At 34.9% G+C, this 22894-nt stretch overlaps 1 protein-coding gene and 1 long non-coding RNA gene across 3 annotated transcripts in view; one reads left to right on the plus strand and one right to left on the minus strand.

Moving 5' to 3' along the window:
• The window catches only part of LOC123648654, a 44126-nt gene extending 21930 nt beyond the window's left edge, over positions 1-22196 (minus strand). The window contains exons 1-3 of the long non-coding RNA XR_006738693.1: positions 22125-22196; positions 780-873; positions 107-191 (exon numbers count right to left, since the gene is read on the minus strand). This is a non-coding gene — a long non-coding RNA (uncharacterized LOC123648654). The remainder of the gene's footprint in view (positions 1-106; positions 192-779; positions 874-22124) is intronic.
• Positions 1-22894, plus strand: part of CWC27 (CWC27 spliceosome associated cyclophilin) — a 203462-nt gene that overhangs the window by 124827 nt on the left and 55741 nt on the right. The window lies entirely within an intron of this gene.

Raw genomic sequence — 22894 nt, forward strand, 5'->3', positions numbered from 1 at the left:
CTCTGTTCTATAGATAAGGAAACTGCAGTTTGGGGAGATTGAGCTCATTTCACATAATTGTAGAGCTAAAAGAGACTAAATGTTTGGTTCCTCCCATTATACTTACCTGCAACAAAAAGTCTGTACTGTTTTCATTCTCCTCACCTGCTTCTCTGGAAGGTTTTTGAAGATTTTATTCTCATTTCTTCTCACTGATTGAGAAAGAGCACAGCTCAAGTGCCATTTTCTTATATACCTTTTGCTGTCCCTTTTACATAATATCCAAATAACCCAATTCAAATATGCCCACTAAAGATTTTCCCTTTCAACAATGAAATTAAATTTTATAGAGTAATTTTACAAGATTTTCCATGTTAGCTTAACTATTTTGAAAAAAATTTTTACTGAAGAATCTAAGATGTAAAATCAAGAGAATGCTGTAATTTTTTTGGTGGCAGGTAACATTACAGGATCTCAGTTTTCAAAAGCCAGTGAGGGCATCATGATTAAGAGCACATAGGCTTTAAAGTCAGAAAAATCTAGGTTTGAGTCAGCTCTTCCAATTTAGGCTTATATGATCTTGGATAAATTATGTAATGTATTTATGTATTCTTTAGGGTTTCTTGGCCACAACCAACTATAATTTAAGCCACAGGATGGGTTGCTTAGATAGCACACAAAATGGAACTAAGCACTAAATAGTCTTACTTCAGGAAGAGCAGGAAGACCACGGACAACTGCAGGGCCTTCAACCCAAAAGCTTTTATACTGTTTTCACATTCTGTCGTCAGACAACTTACCTTAATTTCTTTCCAGCCTGCTTGAGCACCCATATCCCAGAAGACAGATACTGATCGATTGATCATGAGTCACTCTTGTCATCAGGGGCAGAATCTGTTATCAGAAGAAGGGATCAAAAACACACTAGGCAAACAAAAACATACCAGTACGATTCTGTTAGCCTCAATGTCCTCATCTGTGAAATGGGCATACTCATTTGCTTATTTTAAGGCTTAATAAGTAAGGTATATAGCCTCTGAAATATATGGTAGCTTTAGTGGCGGTAGTAGTGGTGGTTGTAGTGGATTTGTACTGACCAGTAGCTCTTTGTTGGAAGGTGATCTTTAGGTTTGGGGCCTCAACTGGTATCTTTGGGGGTTTAATAGGAATGTTATCCCCCTTTTTACTATGAGCTGGCTATAGAGATGATCAAAGTCCCTATGTATCTATAAGGTTTGTGTTCTCATTCCTCTGGAAAACTGACTGTCTTCCCTCATAACTATATCATGTGTGCTGGGAGGTTAGTTGTGGCAGTGTTTTGTGATGTCCAGCTCTTCCCCTACATTCCCTCTACTTCTACCCATATTCCCAGTGAAGGTGCCCCTCCACGTATATGGTGAGTAGAGGAGACAAACTCTGAAGTACTACAGCCTTTTGGCATTGGTTGGCATATTTCCTTATCCAAGTAGGGAATCTGGCAGTGCCTTCTTTATATGCATTATTATGTTGCCCTCATTTGCTTCAGGAAAAATAGAATTCTGTTAGTTTTTCTATGAAAGAGACAGAGATGTGTTAATTTTCTTTGTCAACTTGACTGGGCCATGAGGTGCCCACGTTTTTTTGGTCAAACATTATTCTAGGTGTGTCTGTGATGGTGTTTTTGGATGAAATTAACATATTAATGGATAGATTGAATAAAGCAGATTGCCCTTCCTAAGGTGGGTAGCCCTCATCCAAACAATTGAAAGCCTGAATAGAACAAAAAGGCTGACCTTCCCACAAGTAAGAAGGAACGACTTTTGTCTGACTGCCTTGAGCTGAGGCATTGGTCTTTTCCTGCCTTTGGACTGAAACATCGACTCTTCTTGGGTCTGAAGCCTACTGCTTTCAGACTGGAACTTTTTACTATCAGCTCTCCTGAGTCTCAGGCCTTTGAACTCACACTGGAACCACATCATTGGCTCTCTTGGATCTCCAGCTTGCTGACTGCAGAACTTGAGACTTCTCAGCCTCCTTAATCATGTAAGCCAATTCCTTATCATAAATCCCTTTCTATAGAGAGATAGACACACACACACATGCCATTTTTGGTTCTGTTTCTCTGGAGAACCCTGACTAATATACCTGATAAATTAAAAACAAAACTATTTTTATTTTTTTAGGTAGTTGTTTTTCAGCATTGTAGTCTCAGTCCAAAAAGGGAAGAAAGGAGGGGAAGAGGAGCCTTCAAAAAATATAGCCACCACCACCCCCCAGAAAATATATTGAATCAATAATAATTTAGCATCTAAGATGTAGTTGACAGACTACTCTCCAGACAGAAAGCACTGTAGAAAATGGAGTTAGTTCTTCAGAGAGTAGAATGGTGGTTACCAAGAGACTAGAGTAAAGAGGGCAGGAGATTGGGGAGATGTTTGTCAATGGATACAAAATTGCACTTAGGAGGAATAAATTCAAGAGATCTATCATACAACATGGTGGCTGTAGTTAATAACAATGTGTTATATACTTGAAAATCACTAAAAGAGTAGATTTTAGGTGTTTTTGCCACAAAAAATTGATGTGAGGTATGAGGTAATGCATATTTTAATTAGCTCAATTCAGCCATCCAATATACATATATTTCAAAACATCACGCTATATACCATAAATATATATAATTTTTATATACAATTTTAAAAAGGGAAAAAAATTAGAATTTTTGATTTAGCAGATAATGCTTAATTTTATTAATCTTGAAATTATCTATATGTTATTCTAAGGTACAAAAATTAAAGTAAAACCAGTTGGTGTTTAATGTTTTTCTTGGATTTAACAAATGCAATGCAACCTTAGCTTGGATCTTCTCTGCTCTTGTTTCTTCATGGTTTCTATTTACTAATGTCTTTCACTTTCTTTCTTAAATGGTTGTATGTTACTGCTATGTTCTGAGGAGCATCTACCACTTTGTCCGCCCCCCCCTTCATCCCTCAGTGATTGCACGTCGAACGTTAACAAAGCCATTCTTCCAGGGTTTATAAAACCTTCAGGATTTTTGAGAATGAATGGTGTTATATAAATGTCAGATTGTTTCATAGCAGTTCTTAAAACAATAAGATAATGTCTGTTAAAGGATTTTAAGTTCCATGGAGAAATTCAGGGCATATATACATTTTTATTAAGCTATTTTCATATATTTTTTTCTATACTATTTAAAACATTATTATATTCTCTAAAGATACAAATATGTGTGTGTTTCTGCATATGTGTGTACATGAGTATGTGTGTGTGCTGACTAGATAAAACTAGTAACTAGATTTTGTTGCTTCATTTTATTATTTATCAATTTCACATGATTGACAAGAGGATTAAATCATATAAATTAAGGAAAAGCCCTTCATCTGTGCCCATTCTGTTCTCTAGCAAACTATATACATATATTAATATGAAGTCCTCAAGATTTGCAGTAATACAAATTTCAAGTCCTTTCTTCTATTACTTCCCCGGACAGATTCCATACCCTCCCCAATCCATCCTAATGGACCCTTGACTACAGCCCACTTTTCTTATCTGTGTTATGTTGCTTATGCAATTCCATTGGCCTGAACACCTTCTGCCATTTTTGCCTATGGAATTTTTGTTCATGCTCCATCTCAAATGCCTTCACCTCCTATGAACCTTTCCCAAACTTCCTTAAACCCTATCTAAAATCCCACAAAAGGTGTGGTTGCTGATTCCTTTGAAAAATGATTCACCAATCTTCATTTCCAGCTTTCAGCTTCATATACACATTTTACAAACCATTTACCTGGCTATCCCAGTGACCTTCTTGTGCTACTTACCATATTTTGTCTTGTATTAATCTTCTGCATCAATCTATATCATATACTCTGAAGGATCACAATAAATATTTATTTCATTGAATAAAACCTAATTTCAACTAAATATACATTATTTATGAAATGTTAAACCTATTTGTTTTACTCAGGACAAAATTTTAAACTTACTTTAATAAGGAATTTTATAAATTCTTAACCCTAATGTAAGATATTTAGTAGTGATCTCGTAAGCCAAACATATAGCCAACTTTTACTAATCCATAATACAGATTTCACTCATATCATAAAAGCCTTTTTTTCCCAGGTTTGCTTTTTTCTTATGTGCAAGGATTCTGTATTTGATTTTCTGTTAATCCACGTTTATTGAGTGCCTACTCTATTCTAAGCATTTTTCAAGGCATTGAGGATAAATCATAGAATGAACTGATGAAGTGTCTATCCTCATGGGGCTTATATTCCAGTTGGGCATGGAGTAAAGACAGTTAGTAAGGAAGCACAATATAATGTCAGATAATGGCAATTTTGCTAGTTTTCAGTTACCAGGAAGTTTGTTTGTTTGTTTGTTTTTAAAATCTCTGTTGTAAGGTCAGTGTTTGAAAGGAAATCACAAGGAGCAAACTTCAGATAAAGGGAGAGAAAGAACATATTATACCACTCCCTTCCCAGAGTTATCTCAGAGAATGCCTTTTCAGTTTCTTTAACTTTCTTACTTTTTAATCTCTCTCTGAGCTAGGATGAGCCACCATTTTATATTAGGAGCAATCAGGTTCCTTTTCTTTGCTCTAAAACTCAAGAGGCATTCCTGAAAACTGTTCTGAAAGAATGGTGAGTTTTACTATGTAATAACAATTTTTGTTGAAAATTAAGTTTCTATTCAGTTTGTCCTATTAGGTACTTATAATAGAAAGTAGAATTCTTTAGAAGTTATTATTATCACTAGTTTATAATAACATGTAAATAGAATGTGTACATATAATCACAAATATATATATTTCTAGTTCAGATTTGGCAGGTACTATATTTTTCTTAATTCAACTTTTAGGTGAGTTTGATATATTGTTTGTGACTTTATGGGGAAACTTAAAATTTTTAGTTCAATAATAGAAGAATGGCAACAGTTTCACAACAGTTACATCATTTAGTAAATCTGGAAAGTGTTCCACTAAAATAGGGAAAATCAAGAGTTTACTTGTCATTTATATCACAAATTCTAATATAAGTAAGTATACTTTACAATGTTAAATTGTCAAAGCTGAAGAAATGCCAATGTAGACTGTCATGTTGGTGCTGTGAGTTCTGTCATGGGTTCTCCATGTGGCCTCTCTGTGCCAAGCATTTTCCACAATCCTCACCTCTCCCATGCCAACCCTGCTCCTGCCCCTATTCTTCACAGATTACCTCATCTTTCCTTTTTTGAAAAGGCCATAAGCTAACATGAGCTTCCTCAACTTTACTCCTCTCGACCACCAAATTTCTGTTTTCCCATACGTTTTTCCAGCCTATCTTTTGTCTTGGGACAGGGTGACCCTAGTTCTTTTCAAGGCTAACCACCCATCCCCCTTTCCACAATCTTGAAGAACTTTCTCTTCTCCTTTTTTTGCAGAAGTCTGTCCATATCCACTTGCTTTCCCCCACCTCTGTTTCATACCTGCTCATTTCTTCTCTGACCTCAAAGGTATTTTTTTAACCTTGTTTCTTCTGTGTGCTCTCTTCCAAACTTTGCCTTCCACTATTGCACCTACTTATGAAATCCCTTGTTCACAACTCTGCATAATTTCTTAGGATTGACTTCTTAACCCTACTGAAACTGTTCCTTTAAAAGTCAACAGTCACCCATACTCACTGCCTTTCATTCGTCCTCATATTCCCTTAAGGAACTTGATTCTTTTTCTTATCACCCTTGCCTCCTTAGGCTTACAATGTAGAGATCCCAATTTCTTCTCTGAAATACATTTTTACTCTTCTATAACAAAAATAAATAATTAAAAAAACATTTTAAATATACAATATAATATTAGATAATGACAATTCTCCTTATTTTCAACTGTCAGAAAGTTTATTTTTCTTTTTTTTCTTTTTTTTTTTTGAGACAGAGTGTTGCTTTGTTGCCCTGGCTAGAGCGAGTGCCATGGCGTCAGCCTAGCTCACAGCAACCTCAGACTCCTGGGCTTAAGCAATCCTACTGCCTCAGCCTCCCGAGTAGCTGGGACTACAGGCATGCGCCACCATGCCCGGCTAATTTTTTCTATATATATTTTAGTTGGCCAGATTATTTCTTTCTATTTTTAGTAGAGACAGGGTCTCGCTCTTGCTCAGGCTGGTCTCGAACTCCTGACCTTGAGCGATCCACCCGCCTCGGCCTCCCAGAGTGCTAGGATTACAGGCATGAGCCACCGCGCCCGGCCAAGAAAGTTTATTTTTCTTCTTTCAGCAATCTCTGTGTTGCAAGGCTAGTATTTATTAGGGGGCAGACTTCAAATAAAGGCAGAGAAAAAGTCATAATTTCCCACTTCCTTCCCAGGACAATCTAAGAAAATGCCTTTTAGGATATTAAATTTTGTATTCTTTGGAAATAAGTAGGGAAAAAAAGCAAAATAAAAAACAATATATGCCATATACACATACACACACATACTGCCTTTTGTGGGAGAAAAATGTAGAAATACAAATACACACACACACACACACTCACACACACACACACACTTACTTTTGCAGAAAGAAACCTAGGAAGAAGAATCCAGAAAACAATAAAGTTAGTTATTTACAAAGGATGGGAGGTGGAAGTGATGAGGAGGCAATGACAACTCTCTGAGTTTATCTTTTTTTTTTTTGAGACAGAATCTCATTCTGTCACCTGGGCTAGAGTGCCATGGCATCAGCCTAGCTCACAGCAACCTCAAACTCCTGGGCTCAAGCAATCCTCCTGCCTCAGCCTCCCAAGTAGCTGGGATTATAGTGCACACCATCTCGCCTAGCTGATTTTTCTATTTTTAGTAGAGATGAGGTCTTGCTGTTGCTCAGGCTGGTCTTGAACTCCTGTCCTCAAACAGTCCTTCCGCCTTGACCTCCCAGAGTGCTAGCATTACAGGCTTGAGTCACTGTGGCCAGCCCTGAGTTTATCTTTTGATATAGTTTTAACTTTTGCAAGTATTTATGTTCTATATAGTTAAAAAATTATATCAATATACATGAGAATGAAAAGGAAACTAAAACTGAATACAAATAGAAATAAACCCAATTCTTTTTCAAATGAGTAACATACACTGATGCAACATTAAAGAAAGAAAGTTAATTCAAATTTTAACATAATATTTTGACTGTATTAGTCCTCTGGGGGTGGGGAAAGAACAGTAAAAAATTCTTGAACTCTTCTTCATAGATTTTGTTTTGGTTTTTGTAGCACTATAGGCATACTGATTATAAAACCAGTTTATATGGTAAGATTTAGTAATATGTCGATGTAATAGGGAGTCAGGATTCTCATTGTAGAAGAAAGGAGATAAAAATATGGAATGACCCAAGACCAGACCAACTCTTGTGGAAAAAAATGAGAAATGCTGCAGAAAATGATGGTGGCATGTCAAGACACCACAGAAGCCATCTTGGAAAGGTCTCTCTTCCACTGGTTGAATCTGGAATTATTTGAACTTCAGATATTTGAGGACACAGAACTCAAGAATAAAAAGATAAAATAAAAAACCCAATTTTAAAATGGGCAAACATTTGAATAATCATTTCTCCAAAGAAGATATACAAATGGCCAATAAGCACATGAAAAATGCTCAATATCATTAGCTATCAGGGAAATGCAGATCAAAACTGCAGTGAGATACTACTTTACACCTAGTAGGATGGCTATAATTTTTTTAAAAAGGAAAACTAACAAGCATCGGCAAGAATATGGAGAAATTGGAACACTCATACATTACTGGTGGGATTGAAAACTGGTGCAACCACTTTAGAAAAAAGTTTAGCAGTTCCTCAAAAAGGTAAACATGGAATTACCACATGACCCAGCAATTCCACTTCTAGGTATATACCAAGAGAATTGAAGGGAGGTACTCAAACAAAAACTTGTACACAAATGTTCATAGCAGCATTATTCAATAATAGCCAAAAAGTAGAAACAGCCCAAACAAAACAACATGTGGTATATCCATACAGTGAAATATTATTCAGCCATGAAAAGGAATGAAGTACTAATTCATGCTACAACATGGATGAAGCTTGAAAACATTATGCTAAGTGAAAGAACCCAGAATGTAAAAGGCCATGAATTGTATGATTCCATTTATATGGAATATCCAGAGTAGGCAGATCCAAATCCCTAGAGACAGAAGGAAAGTTAGTGGTTGCCAGGAATTGTGGGGAAATGGGAATTGAAACTGACTGCTGACAGTGTTTTTGCTAACAAGCACAGTGCTTCTTTTGGGGGGGATGGCAATTTTCTGGTTTTAGAGAGTGGTGATAGTTTCACAACATTGTGATTATACTAAAAATCACTGACTTTTATGCACTTTAACATGGTGAATTTTATGTTATGTGAATTTTATCTCAATAAAAAAATACAAAAAATAATAATTGAGAACAGTAAAGACATTTAAACCACTCAGGAGGAGGGGGAGTAAGAATCCATGAGTCCATAATGATTTAAAGAATAAATGAATACTTAAAAGAGAAAGGAAGTCTGCTCCTTACAGTAAGATGCCAAACAATAAATGTGAAGAGAATGATGGACTTGGAAAATTACCATTTTCACAGTAAAGATTGGCTTGGGCAAAAATCATCAATGGTCAGTAAATCTAGGAGAACGTTTGATGAAGAGTAATATTCTGCATGATCCTAAAGTGTCTCCTCACTTATTGCTTATTAGTTACAATGTGATGTACATATTCCTTCCCTCTGTAATAGAGGAACTGGATAACACTTTGATCAGAATTAACGTCTGCAATGAGGGGCATATGGATACCACACATCTCTTAACAGTACCCTGAGAACGACACAAAATCACTTACATGCTGTTCTGCCTAGGGGTACATAACCTGACTCTAATCATAAGAGAACATCAGACAAACCCAAATTAAGGAATATTTTATTAGAAAAACAACTGCCTTATATTCTTCAAAAATGTCCATGTTATGAAACAAAAAGAAAGGCTGAGGAGTCTACAGAGACATCAAAACTAAATGCAAAACATGCTCCTGGACTGGATCCTAGAACAAAGGAAAAAATAATGCTAAAAAGGACATTGGTGGGGCACTGGACAAAATTAGAATATGAACTTCATATTAAAGTATTGCATCAATATGAGATTTTCTGAATTTGATAACCATGTTATAGTTAAGAGATTGTCATTGTTCTTATGAAATAAAAACTGAAGTATTAAGGAGTAAAGGGCCATGATATATGCAACCTAGTCTCATAATATCTGTATATGAAAAGGGAGAGAATAATAATAAAATATGGCAAAATTTTAAAAATTGGTGAATTTGGGTAGAAAGATACAAGTTTTTCTATATTATTCTCTAACTTTTCTGTAAGTTTAAAATTATTTCAAATTAAAAAATATTGCTGGGCACAGTGCCTCATGCTTGTGATCCCAGCACTTTGGGAGGCCAAGGTGGGAGGATCACTTGAGCCCAGGAGTTCAAGACCAGCCTGGGAAACATAGCGAGATCCCATGTCTACAAAAAGTAAAAAAAGTTAGCTGGGCACGGTGGTGCACCCCTGTAGGCCCAGCTACTCAGAAGGGTGAGGTGGGAGAATTGATGGAGCCCAGGAGTTTGAGGCTGCTGCGAGCAATGATGACACCACTGCACTCTACGCTGGGTGACAGATCAACACCCCATCTCTAAATAAATAATATTAATGTGTGAGTTTTAAAATTTATTCAAATTGATATACTGTCATTTTTTTTTACTTTTTCCTGTTTTTTATCTAATGAAATATTTCAACAGAGAAGTATAGAGATTTGATCTATTTTTTACCCAGCCAATCTTGATATATTTTCATATTTGTTTTAGATTTTTTTAAGTAAATCTAAACTTTACAAATATAGTTTAAGTCCCCTGTGTACTCTCCAATTTCATTTCTCTCTCTCCCCAAAAGTACTCGCTACCCTGAAGGGAGTAAGTTTCCTTTCTATGCATGTTTTTAATCTTTTACTACCTGTGTTTGTATGTAGCCATTAAAATAACAGTATTGTTACTATAACACTGTATATAAGTGGTATCAAATGTTATATATCCAATTGCACCTTGTTTTTTTGCTTAACACTATGCTTTTGACATTTATCCATGTTTTATATGTAGTACATATTTAATCATTTTAAATGGTATATAGTATTCATTAAATACACATGCTAGGTTTTTCTCCTGTTCATGGACTTTGAGGTTCTTTCTATATATTTCCTATTTTAAACATTTTGTAGAAAGCATATGTACATTTCTCATGTGCACATAAACGAGTTTCTCTAGGGTATGTCTTGACATGGAACAGCTGGTCTGGGTTATCATCATCATTATCATAATGGCAGGTAATGTTTACTAACTGTTCGAAGTGCTTTATATATATGAATTTATTTATACAAAACAATAGGTAGACATTATTATTATTCACATTTTACAGGAGAAGAAACTGAGCTATAGAGCAGTTATTTGTCCAAAATCCCACAGGTAGGAAGTGTCAGAGCCCTGATTCCACTGATGTATGTTCTTAGCAGCCACACTATATATACTCCTGTGGAGTACTCACACCATCAACTCATCCAGAAATTGCCATTTTGTTTTCCAAAGTGGTTTTACCGATTTATAATCTCAGCAGCTAATAGGAGTGTTTTTTTATAAGTTCTTAATTTATAAAATTAAAAAACAACTCATTCATTCAGTTTCGTCTAGATTGTTCACAGATCTCTAAAATCCTTTTAAAAGTCTGAAAACCACTTCCTTGCATGACACTGTTTAGGGGAACATGGTTTATACACTTTATTACTTGACACTGTTTAGAAGAACGTGCTTTTATAGGATTATAAGGCTAGGATCCTTGGCCTTCAGAAGGCCCAGCTATAGGAAGTTTTCTTGAATTCATCTGGATCCAAACTATTCTGTCAATTATCCAGGCTCAAAATCTCAGTAACCTTTGATTGCTCTTTCCTCTCTCTCTTCCTCACTTCTTCCCCTATCCTCACTGGAGTTCCCTACCATGTGCCTATGCCACATTCAGCCAATCTGTCCTGTTCTAGTTCCATAGCCTAGTTCAGATTCTTAACCCATCTTTCTTGGCAATATAGTAAAAAACTTAAACTGGTCTTTTTCGCTGGAATCTCTCAGAAGTGATTCATCTATACACTGCTACTTAAGTGATCTTCTTAATATAATAATTGTATTATTCCTCTGGTCACAAACTTAGTAATGTCTTACTGTATACCAAATTAAGTATAAAATCATCTACCATTGTTCCCCATAATTTTGCTTTCATAAGCAAAATTAACTGCGTTATCTCCTGTTACTACCCTATTTTCTATCAGTGGAACACAGATCTAGGGTAGAGCCTCTTTAACAAGTTTTCAGGTGATGCTGATGGTGCAGGTCCACTCTGGCTACCACATTCTGAGAACTCTGCTATAGCTAATCAGTAGGACCTACATTGGGTCTTATAGATGACCTCCTCATTGGATATATGTTAGAATTGAATTAAATCTCTTTTGTTAAAGTCTAGAGGAACTGACTTTCATAAAGGTCTCAGGGACCAAGGCATTCAATCTAGAAGAGTTAGTTACTTTTAATTTTGAAAAAAAGTTTTAAACTTACAGAAAAGTTGCAAGACTAGTACAATGAATGCATATCTTTTATCTTAATGTGCCAGTGGTTTACATTTTGTCGCATTTGCACATTGCTCTCTGTATGGTATGTATGTATGTGTATGTATATACATATGCTTTTCTCTTGAACTATTTGAGTGTATCTTAGTGATATCAGATCTTTACCCCAAATACTTAATGTATGTATTTCCTAAAAGCAAAGACTTTCTCTTATATAACCAGTACAATTATCAAAATTAGGAAATTTAACATTGATTGATACTGTTATCTAATTCACAGTGAAAATTCAAATTTTATCTTTTGTTCTAATAATGTCCTTTATAACTCTGTCCCCCCTCCCCAATTCCAGGATCCAACCCAAGATAATGCAGAAAATTTAGTAATAGGGAGATATTTTGAGATTATGTAAATATCTCATTCCTCATCAAACTTCCATTAGTTTTAGCATTTACTAATAATTTTCTAATTCCATCATTTCTTTTATATTTATAGTTTTAATTCCACTGTAAAAAATAGCTTTCCTTTCTTTCCTATTTATTTATTATGTCAGTATAAACTCATGGAATCTTATTTCATGGGCAATAGTCTGTTTTTATCATTGTTTATTTTGATGTTAAAAATAAATAATTCTATTTCATTTTTATTTGTCCAATGGGAGCCCCTCAGGCTAGCTCCTGTGTTCTTTTGATATGTTCTCATTATTATTTGAGCACTTCCTTATTTTCTGATTTAACAGATGTTCTAGGTTCATATTATACTTTCCCTGCCCGAGGCCTGAAATTACCCCTTTTTTTCTAAGGAGCTCTGATTTCTTTAAGTGAAAAATAGTATTTAGAACTCAACATCTGGGTGCTAGGTGTGCTCATTCCTATTGCTTCTAGGCTCTCTCAGTCAACAGAGCAGGAGGTACACTGATAGTCTCATTACAGTCCCACACTGCAGGGGACACTCAGGTCTTCCGCACTTTCCATATTTGTAACTGTTCTCCAACAGTAAGAATCCTTTCTCCTTTGCTACTTCTTTTATTCAGGCAGATCTATTATTTAAAAATTAATACATATTTATTTCAGAAAAATTTAATCATAAAATAAAAAGAAGAAAATAAAATTATCTTTATTCTTACCCAAAAACAACCACTGCAGTATATACTTCCATTTCTTTTTATTTTCTAAGAATATATATATATAATATAGAAATAATATATTTTATGCTTTTGTTTTTAAAATGGGATTGGGAATGAAATTGCTAAATGTAAAGTCTTACACTTGTGAGGCATTTTTGCCCTACTGCCACACTCTCAGGAGTGTGATTTCTCGGAATCTTGCTATTTCAGATAGATATGAGCTTTATTTCTCATTCTGATTTTGGGACTGAGAAATCTTGGTCAAGTCATTTCTGAGCCTTAGTTTCCTTATCTTTAAAATGAGAGTAATAATAAATAAATAAATTTTTATGTTAAATAATACATGTAAATCACGAATTACAGACTTAGCATAACAGGAAGCCAGCAAATTATAACCATTTTGCAGACTATCAAAGCAGTTATTTACATGTGGAGACAAATAATTCATTAATAAGTGTTAGTATGCTGAATACATTGTACTAGGTTAAAGCACTGTTAAGGCAAGAAGTGCTATATCTTATACTAGTAAAGAAAATGTTTGCAATAGATCTTTTTAAAATAAATGGACAATATGAAAACATATTATATATGTATATATCCATAATATATAACATTTAAGGCAAAGTTGGTTCTATCCTCATGGCATATAAATCCATAAATTAGGAATCAGTCTTATATACACCAAAAGATTGATGAATACATGTGTTATTTGTTGTTGGAATGTGCTTGTTCAGCCTGTTTTTAACTTTTATGCTTGTATGAAGTAATGAAAACATTGGCTTTCCACAGTCAACCAAATATTTGTTTTGCTGCTACTTACTTGTTACTGTAGACTAAATAATTTTTCTTGCCTTCAGCAGCATAAATATGGTTTTAGTCCAGGCTTTAGACACTTCAGCTTTAATTTTATGCCTGCGCATATAATGCCATATGTGTGCTTGTACAATGAAATTGTAAATACTTTATCTTCTGTTGTATGGTAAAGGAACTCATTGTACTCAGGTGTACAAAAGTGATTCCAGAAGAAAAAGATAATGGTATCTGCTAAAATGAAGGTGGAAGGGAGGCGGGGGAAATGCATGCTGGCATGGAACATAGAAATATAACTCTCCTAAAGAAAAAAGCAGACATTGAAACTCCTAAATGTTTAAAACAGGGCATCTTGTGTGCTTTTCAATAAAAACTGGTGATAGCTGTGGTAAAATGTTTCATCAGTATGATTGTACTCCTAGGTCACAAAAAAGATGGACAAGGGGAAAAAATGAAGTTAATGAATAAAACAAATGTTATCCCAGATAATGTCCCTGTGTATGTCTTACTAAGGGAGAATATAAGGATTTATAAAATATATTTGATTTCAATTTATTTTTATAAAGGAATTGAAGTGATCAAAAATGCTGATCATGAACAAATCATTTTATAATTAACATTCAAACAGTGACATACTGATTTTCACTACAGTATGCACTGAAGTTTGTTGCATTTCAAAGTCAAGGGTAGCTAAGCCTGACTCACCGTCTTAGCATCTACTACCCCTATCTTACCACTTAGGGCATGGGAGTATAATAACCTCTTTACTTGCTGGTGTATACCGCTATGGGTTTCTGACAAACATGGCACATCTTGGTGATAGTTCATTTATTCAAAAAATACTTATTTGGTATCTACTATGTGCCAGACACTCTTCTAGACACTTTGAACATACCAGCGAACAAAATAAAGACCTCTGCCCTCATGAACTTTGCATTCTATCTATATTTGCAAAGTCCTTGGCACATTGTACATTTCTTCTCATGGTCCTATGATGTCTACAGCAATTCTAAGCATCACATCTTCACAGAACAACATCTAAAGCAGAAAAGAAAGGTAGAAGCAAAAGGACTTTCTCTTCTTGGGCACTTCTCTTTATGGGAAACAAAATCTTTTCCAGAACCCCTTAAAAGATTTCCCTTTGCATATCATTAGCCAAAACTGGGTGCACTGAGAATGAACATGTGACCTGGGCCAATCACTGGCAAAGAGCGCATTTCTTAACTATAAGCAACCAGAAGAAAACTATTACCACACCTACCAATTCACCTGCACCTGTGCCATGGGTTTGCCTGCTAGGGCTCCTGTAACTGTGGATGAGCTGTTCATAGTCCCAGGCCAACTCCTCCACTTGTGCCTTAGATCCTGTCCCTCTCACTTAATTGCAGACATCACTCCCACTGTTCTCTTCTTTCTCTCTTGCATTATATTTCTCTCTTTACTATATTTTCATGCTCTTTCATCAGCATGAAAACATGCAGTAATTTCTTCATTTAAAAAAAAATAATCTTGTCTCCACATCCTCCTCTAACTGCTGCCCTTTAGGTCTGTTTCCTTTCCCAGAAAATGTCCTTGAAGGAATTTATATGCTGACCATCTCCAATTCCTCTCCTTCATTTCCTCTTAAATTCACTCCAGTTAGATTCCATCCCCACAAATCAACTGCTTAGCCCTCTTCTTAATGATCTGTCACCGGCATTTTCTAGTGTTGATCACTCCCTTCTCCTTCCTTTACTTGGCCTCCACTTGTTTTTCTTTCTTATACTACACTTTTGCAATGTCTTTCAATATCATGGATTTGCATATCACCTATATGCTAATAATTCCCCAAGTGTTTAAGCAGCATCTTAAACTTAATGTATCTCAAATTAAGCTATTGATCTTATCTCCCAAACCTGCTCTTCCTGAAGTCATCCCCATTTCAATTAATTTTGGAGTCATCCTTGACTCCTCTTTCTTTTATACCCCATCCAATTGATCGGCAAATTCAGGATATATAGTCTGACCACTTCCACTGTCTCCACCTGGTCAGAGCCACAGTCATCTCCCACCTAGATTAGTGCAATTGTCTCCTAATTGATCACTTTGTTTCTACCAGTGACCTCTGAAAGTCTATTCTCAACATAGCAGCCAAGGTGATCCTTTGAAAACCCAATTCAGATCTTGTCACTCCTTTTTTTTTTTTTTTAGCCAAAGCCCCTACATTTGTCTGTTACACTGTAAACAATCTGTATCTTTTCCTCTTCTCTTTACCTCTCTGATCTCATCTCATTATACTTCCCTCTTATTTACTCTGTTATTGGCACAGTCCCCTCTTTGCTGATCTGAGTACACTTTTGGCATGCTTCCTGACTCAGGGCCATTGCACATGCTGCTACCTTGTCGGGACTGCAGTTTGTCCAGACATCCCCATGCCTCATTTCCTTACCTCTCAGGCCTTTTCTCAAATGTCTCCTTCTCATTGAAACTTCTTTGACCATCCCTGCCCAGCACTCCCTAAATTGCTCTTCCCTGCTTTATTCTCCTCCGTATTATCTTGTCACCTTGTGATATGTTTTACTTATTCATTGTTTTCTGCCTTCCCCACTAGAATTTTTGTCTGTTTTCTTCACTGTTGTTTTCCTCACACCTATAACAATGTTTGACATTCTCCAAAAAAAATATCTGGAGAATGAAGAAGTAAATAAATAAAAGATGAACTAAATGATTTAAAACAGTCATAATTTGTCCTTTGATACTGAGCATTCAGTTGCCTAAACCAAATCTGCTTTTGTTAGCAAGAAAAAAGGTAGAAGAATTATTACTTGGGCAATCAACTGTGTCCAATATAAGCCCATACTTGTGAAAAACTTTATACTTTTTTTCTCTACCTTTTCCTCTCATTTCTCTCTGGCAAGAGCCTGTGAGAATGGTAGGACAGGAGGTATTTTGTACAAGGAAATTGTGACTCAGATAAGTTAATTGATTTTTCCCCATGAGCACCAAAACAACTGATAGGGCCTAGATTGCCTGGTAGCCACTGTAGTCCTCTTTCCATAATGATAACAGTCAATATCTAATATGATATTTTGTAGAATACTGTATAATACTTCATGTGAGCCAAGGGAGCAAATCTTTACCTTCAGAAAAGTTAGTATGAATTGGTCTTTTTTCTGTTTGCCTGTCATTTGAAAATGAAAAAAAAAACAACCCTGACTACGTATTTAATGTAAGATTCTATTCTTTTCTATATCTTGGATTAAAGTATCTTTGTAATAATTGATAAATTAGTTGTTGATATCTTATATTCACTACCAGTACATACTTTTTATACAATGGAATGCTTTGCCATCAGATTCCTCCATATTTTGCCCGCATCATTCCCTTCTCTTCCTAATCAGAAGTTATCTCCCACAGCAACTATTCAAACAAAAAACAGTCAAAATACTCAAAATGCTGAATACATTTTATTTATTGTTAGTTTTAATCAATAAAGTAAGGTGAGCAGGCATGATTGTTACCTTTTTTGTTAGTTGATAGTAAAACATATTTGTAAACTCTTTTACCTAGAAGGAATTATTTAAAGTAATCAAGTAAGCCAGGATGCTAGTACATTAGCTATGTAAATATACATAGACATATATCACAAATGTGTACATGTTATATAATGCATATAACAAAATATCTAACACTAAAACTATACTGAATGTAATTCATTCCCTGCCTGACATTTCAAAATGTATTCTAGATTTTGTGGCTGCTTTTGGTGGATTTCAGGCACATCAGTTATCACTGAATTATGGATAAACAGATGTTCACATTCATGAACCTGAGAGAAAAGGGTGATGAGCATCCACTATTCAGTGGAAAAAAACACAGTGGCTTCCCTCATGTTCTAAATGGGATTTGAGGATGGAGCAGATGAAAGCAGATGGGTTATCTGTCTCAGACTCGAGAATGAATACATGTGTGCTGAATTTAAGAAAGATGTTTATTAATGAAACTACTGTTTCCATTTGCCCTTATTAGCTGTTCTAGCTATAATAGTTACCTGTCTCAAGTTTTTACTTCTTCCTGCAACTAGATAATTTCTTTTCCATCTGCTTTTTACACTGGCATCATAGATTGAATGTGGTTTTTGATTGGCATGGTAAGTAGTCAGGCCTCTCAGCTGACAAGGACTTACTATTTTTGTCTTCACTCTTCTTCTTATGCTTAATCTGCCTGGTGCAAAAGGACCAAGCAGCATCTTACATCAACTGGAATTAAGCTCAATTGCTGGTAAACATGTCTATGTGACCAATTATTATTTCCTTTAGACTTATATTTTTCATCTGAGTGTTTGAGTGCCTTCTTGTATATATTGGCCATTTACATAACTTTCTTTGACCCTTTGTTTTTAAAAAAACTGAAAACATCTCTTATATCAGCAACCTGTGATAGTCTATTCCAACCATATTTCCATCTATCATCTTACTGCTACTTCCTAAAAAGGAAACATTCCCTCCAGCCAGCAACTGTTCCACCTTGTTTCTCATCAGTAGGGCTGGCACCAGTTCAAGTTCTGTCAACACTGTTCCATCAGATAAAGCTGTTGGTAACATAAAGGATGAGGATGAGGGGGGCGGTAAGGGTGCACACAATTCAAGCACCAATGAACAAGCTAACAGCATTCTTACTGATCCCGTGTTAGCCTGTGTGCCTGTGCTCCTGCTTGAAGTCTAGTCTAATTTAGCTGTACCTTAGTGCTGGTGGTGACACTTGCCCATGCTTGTAATAGTTGAGTCATTTGGATAAGAATACATGTTTTCTGGTTTTCGTTGACAAAATGGTTAATAATTAAGCTTTTGTACTAGATCTTTATATAAGCATCATTTTTATAAGTTAAAAGGCTAATCAGAATATAAGCAGTATGTCTGCAATCTGTTATCATCTGTATTGTCTCACTAGTTATTAACAAAATTGGATATGCTTCACTTTGAGAAAATGTTATGCAGTATGCTAGTTTCAACTCATCTGGCATAATGATGATCTTCTAGAGAGCAAGAAAAGAAGTGTCAGACAGAAATATTCTCTGTGGGTTTCCCCTCTTTATGGAAAGAAATCTGGCATTATACATAATTTTTTTTTTTTTTTGATTCAGGAAAAGACTTTGGAGAGAGCCTTATAAATCATATCAGTTTGTTCCAAGGGATAACCCTCATTCTGAACATTATCATTGAACTACAACCACACAGAATCACCTTTGGTGTTATGTGAGTTTAGTTGTGTCAGATCAGGAAAGATGTAGTCAAAAGCTCCAGTCTTTGAATTCTCTGTATTTGTTATGTCCTTGCTATTAAGGGCTCAGGGATGCACAGAGAGTTTCCAGGCAGTTACACCATCTTGATTACTTGCTTCATCTTTATTCTGCTCCTCTGAACCGTCTGTGAGCCTTTAAGAAATCTTTTATCCTGTTAGTTTAAGGTGTAAGCTAGAGGCAGATGTAGTCTCTAGGTTACAGGTTAGAGGTTAGAAATTATTATTTTATTACACTTAGCAAATTAAAGTTTCCTAAGATTTCTTAAAATGAATGTGAAATCCAAGACCTCAGGGAAAATTATTTTGGAAACTGTTTCATTATCTAGATACCTAGAAGTATGTTTAGAGACAAACAAAATTTATCATCTGTTAATAGGGGTTGGTATTTGTATATTTTTCTGAGAGAATTAAGTTCGATTTAGATGGCAAAATCCTGGGTTATCCTCAAAGCAAATCTGTTTTTTATATATTTCTCTTGCAAACTCCACCCCTCTTCCCACAGGTTTCTAGTCTGAGCCTTATGTCCTACCACAACCATTTTAGTCACAGGGTTTTTTTTGTTGCACTATTTTAACAACCTGCTAACATGCTGCCAACAGATCTCTGTTGCTAATCTCAGATCCTGCCAATACATTCTGTGTGTGGCTTTTCTTAAACACAAACATGATCATGTGTCAATCCCCTACAGAAAGTTCTTTAATGGCATCTCATTTCCTATAGCATAAAGCCCTTTGCATGGCATGCAAGGCCTTACATGGCCTACACTTTGCCTGCCACACTAATTCATCTTTCACTGTGGATCCCATGCTCCATACAGACTAGATTTTTCTGTCAATATATATAAACCTATTTCACATGTTGGCCTTTACAGTCATGGCTCCCTCTTCCTGGAATGCCTTCTGTATCTAATGAATATTGCCTCAATATTCAAGTCATTGTTTAAGATCATTTCTCTGAGATGCCTTTCCTGATTCCTCCTTCATCACTAGACCAGTAGTTCTCAAACTTCTCTGCACATTAGAATCACCTGGAAATTCCAGAGTCCAGGGGATGAGTCTTAGGCATCAGTACTTTGGGAAGCTCCCTGGGTAATTAGCTTAGGTGAATTGAAATGCGACTAGTTTAAACTGATATGTGATATAAATGTGAAATATATACCAGATTTTGAAGACAATACCAAAAAATATAAACTAGTACAGTAATAACTTTATAGTGATTACATATTGAAATGATAATATTTTATATATTGGATTAAAATTTTAAATTATTATAATTAAATTCATCTGTTTCTTTTTATATTTTTTATGTATAACTACTAAAAAACTTAAAATTCCACTTGTGGCTCGTATTTTATTTCTATTGGATAGTGCTGGTCTAGAACAAATAACAATGATATTGAACTATAATGTAAATTATTACTAATAGTGATATATGATATCTAATATATACATATGAGGGTTTCTATCTGATCCTTTTCTGCCTCATTGAAAAACTAAACATTGCATAAATTTTCATTATACTAGAATTTTGCTTATGAATATTAATTCATTAATTTCTTAGTTCAGCAAACATTTGATGCTGGTTTTATGTAAAATACTCTACTAGTAAGACAAGGAAAATAAAAACCAAAATAATTATGTAAAATAAAAATGTTAGCAAATACAGATTTCAGAGAAATGACAGATTATAACCTATATCATTTTAACCATTTGAATTATTTTCCTATTTTCCATTAAGGAGAATTAAGGTAGGTTACCTTTAAAAATCAGATTTATTGAGTTATACTTTATATACAAAAATGTTTAAGTGTGCAGTTCAGTGAGATTTGATATCAGTATACAGCTATGTAGCTACCAACACAATCAGGACATAGGACATTTCTATTATTCCTCAAAAGTTCTTATGTGTCCCTTTGCATTTGATCCTCTCTAGTCAGAGACCCAACCCCTGGCAACCACTAATCTGCTATCTCGCACTATAGTTTTGCTATTTCTCACATTTCATATGAATGGAATCATACTGTATGTGTCTGGCTTCTTTTACATAGCATAATACTGTTGAGATTCATCTACTGTATCAGTAATTTTTTCTCTTTTATTGATGAATAGTATTCTGTTATATGCATATACCATAATATGTTTGTCCATCCATAGGTTGACGGGTACTTGTATTATTTTCAGGTTTAAAATATTATGAATAAAGCTGTTGTGAACATTCATATAACTCATTTTTCTTGGGTAAATACCTGGGAGTGGGATTTCTGGGTCACACGGTAGGTATATGTTTATATGAAACTGCCAAACTGTTTTACAAATGGCTATGTCATTTTGCATTACCCCAGCAATGTAGAAAAGTTCTAGTTGCTTCAAATATTTATCAATTCTTCGTATGATCAGTCTTTAATTTTAGCCATTCTAGGAAATGTGTAATGATTCTTTAGGGAATAATGACAAGAAAAAATTGTCTATATATGTTTAGTACAGACAATTTTTTTATGAATAATTTCAATCTGCAGTTGTTTGAATCCACTGATGCAGAACCCATGGATACAGAGAGCTGACCATAGTTTAAAAGATATAGTAAAATACAAATAAATAGCATTCTAACATTTTCTTTTCACTTCTCAATGGATCCTTTTGTACAATAGAGTCCCCTCACTTATACAAATGTTTGAGGCTACTGGTTCAAGTGAGTAAGTTAACCAAATAAAGGTGTTGCAGACAGGATACAGCACATGCAAATGCATGGAGATAAAGAAAGCATGACACCTTTCCTTATCTTGCAAATTGTGTTTCTGGAACATAGGGTGAAAGGGGTAATTTTTACCCTCTCCCTCACTATCATAATTTAAGGCTTAATGACAGGATATCTCTGTACTCTTAGAATGCCTGAGAAAGAATATTCAATAAAAGTTTTATTATACTATGTAAGTCTATGGTTTTATTATTAATTACTATTTGACAATGTATGCTAGATATTAAATTCCTATACTTTCTCTTTAGAAGCAACCCTACAGTTGGGCTCCTTTCAGATAATTCCAACCAAGAATTAGCAGCATTAATTTCATTTTTTCCCACTCTTCTAGTTTATTTCTGAACATCTTAGTTACATTATTATTTGAGACTTCAGGGGACTGGCATGAGTCTGCCATAGAAAAACAACATTAAAAATAAGGATCTTTTGTACTTTCCTTTCTATAAAAACCATAGATAAATCCCTTATATTTTAATTCTGTACCGTGCTAAGTTCCCATATGAGGCATTTATAGAAGAATAATTATGTTTATTCTCACCCATTTGATTGCGGTTGAACAGAAAATGGTTGCAGCATTTACTCTACTACTGCCAAAGACTTTGCTAGTCTGTGGTATGTATCTTGCGAAGATGCTGGGCAGACTATTGGGAAAGAATCCAATAAATTCAGTTTGTCAGAAATATTTTTCAAGGTTGGCTTGCTTATTTTTCTATTATTCACACTGTTACTATTCTGATTAATCTAACAGTATATTACACTAGCTAATTCACTATATACCTTGAAGGCAATAATAATTAATAGTATGTTTTCTATCCCAGAAAGTAGACACAAAGCATTTGTGAGACAGATTCGAGCCTTCACCCCAGTGAGTGACAGAGCTGGGAATAGAATGCGAAGTTGCTAACTCAAAATATTGAACCCAGTCCACTCATGTGTTGGCTTTGTTTAATGACCAAGCCAAAGATTTTTTAAAAATTAATCAGTGAGAATGTGTCTGTAATTATGTTCTAATCCAAAATAAGAGGGTGAGAAATTTTTCACTTCACCAAAAAAAAGTGTAAGATTGCTTTAGTGATGAATTCAGTTTATGGAACTAATCAGACAAACCCAAATAATCCTTTTACACTAAAGGATTAATAAATTCCATTTCAAAACAATGACATTTTTTAAATAATTATTTTTCCCCAGCAAATATGTTTTTGTAAATATAGAGTTCAGAGTCTTTAACTTTAGTTGACAAGTTATCTTGATGAGCATAATATTTTTATTGTTTCTTGATTTTTCTTTTTGTTTTCTGTACCTCATAAA

The sequence above is a fragment of the Lemur catta genome, chromosome 12, assembly GCF_020740605.2.
Source record: "Lemur catta isolate mLemCat1 chromosome 12, mLemCat1.pri, whole genome shotgun sequence".
NCBI classification, from domain to species: Eukaryota; Metazoa; Chordata; class Mammalia; order Primates; family Lemuridae; genus Lemur; species Lemur catta.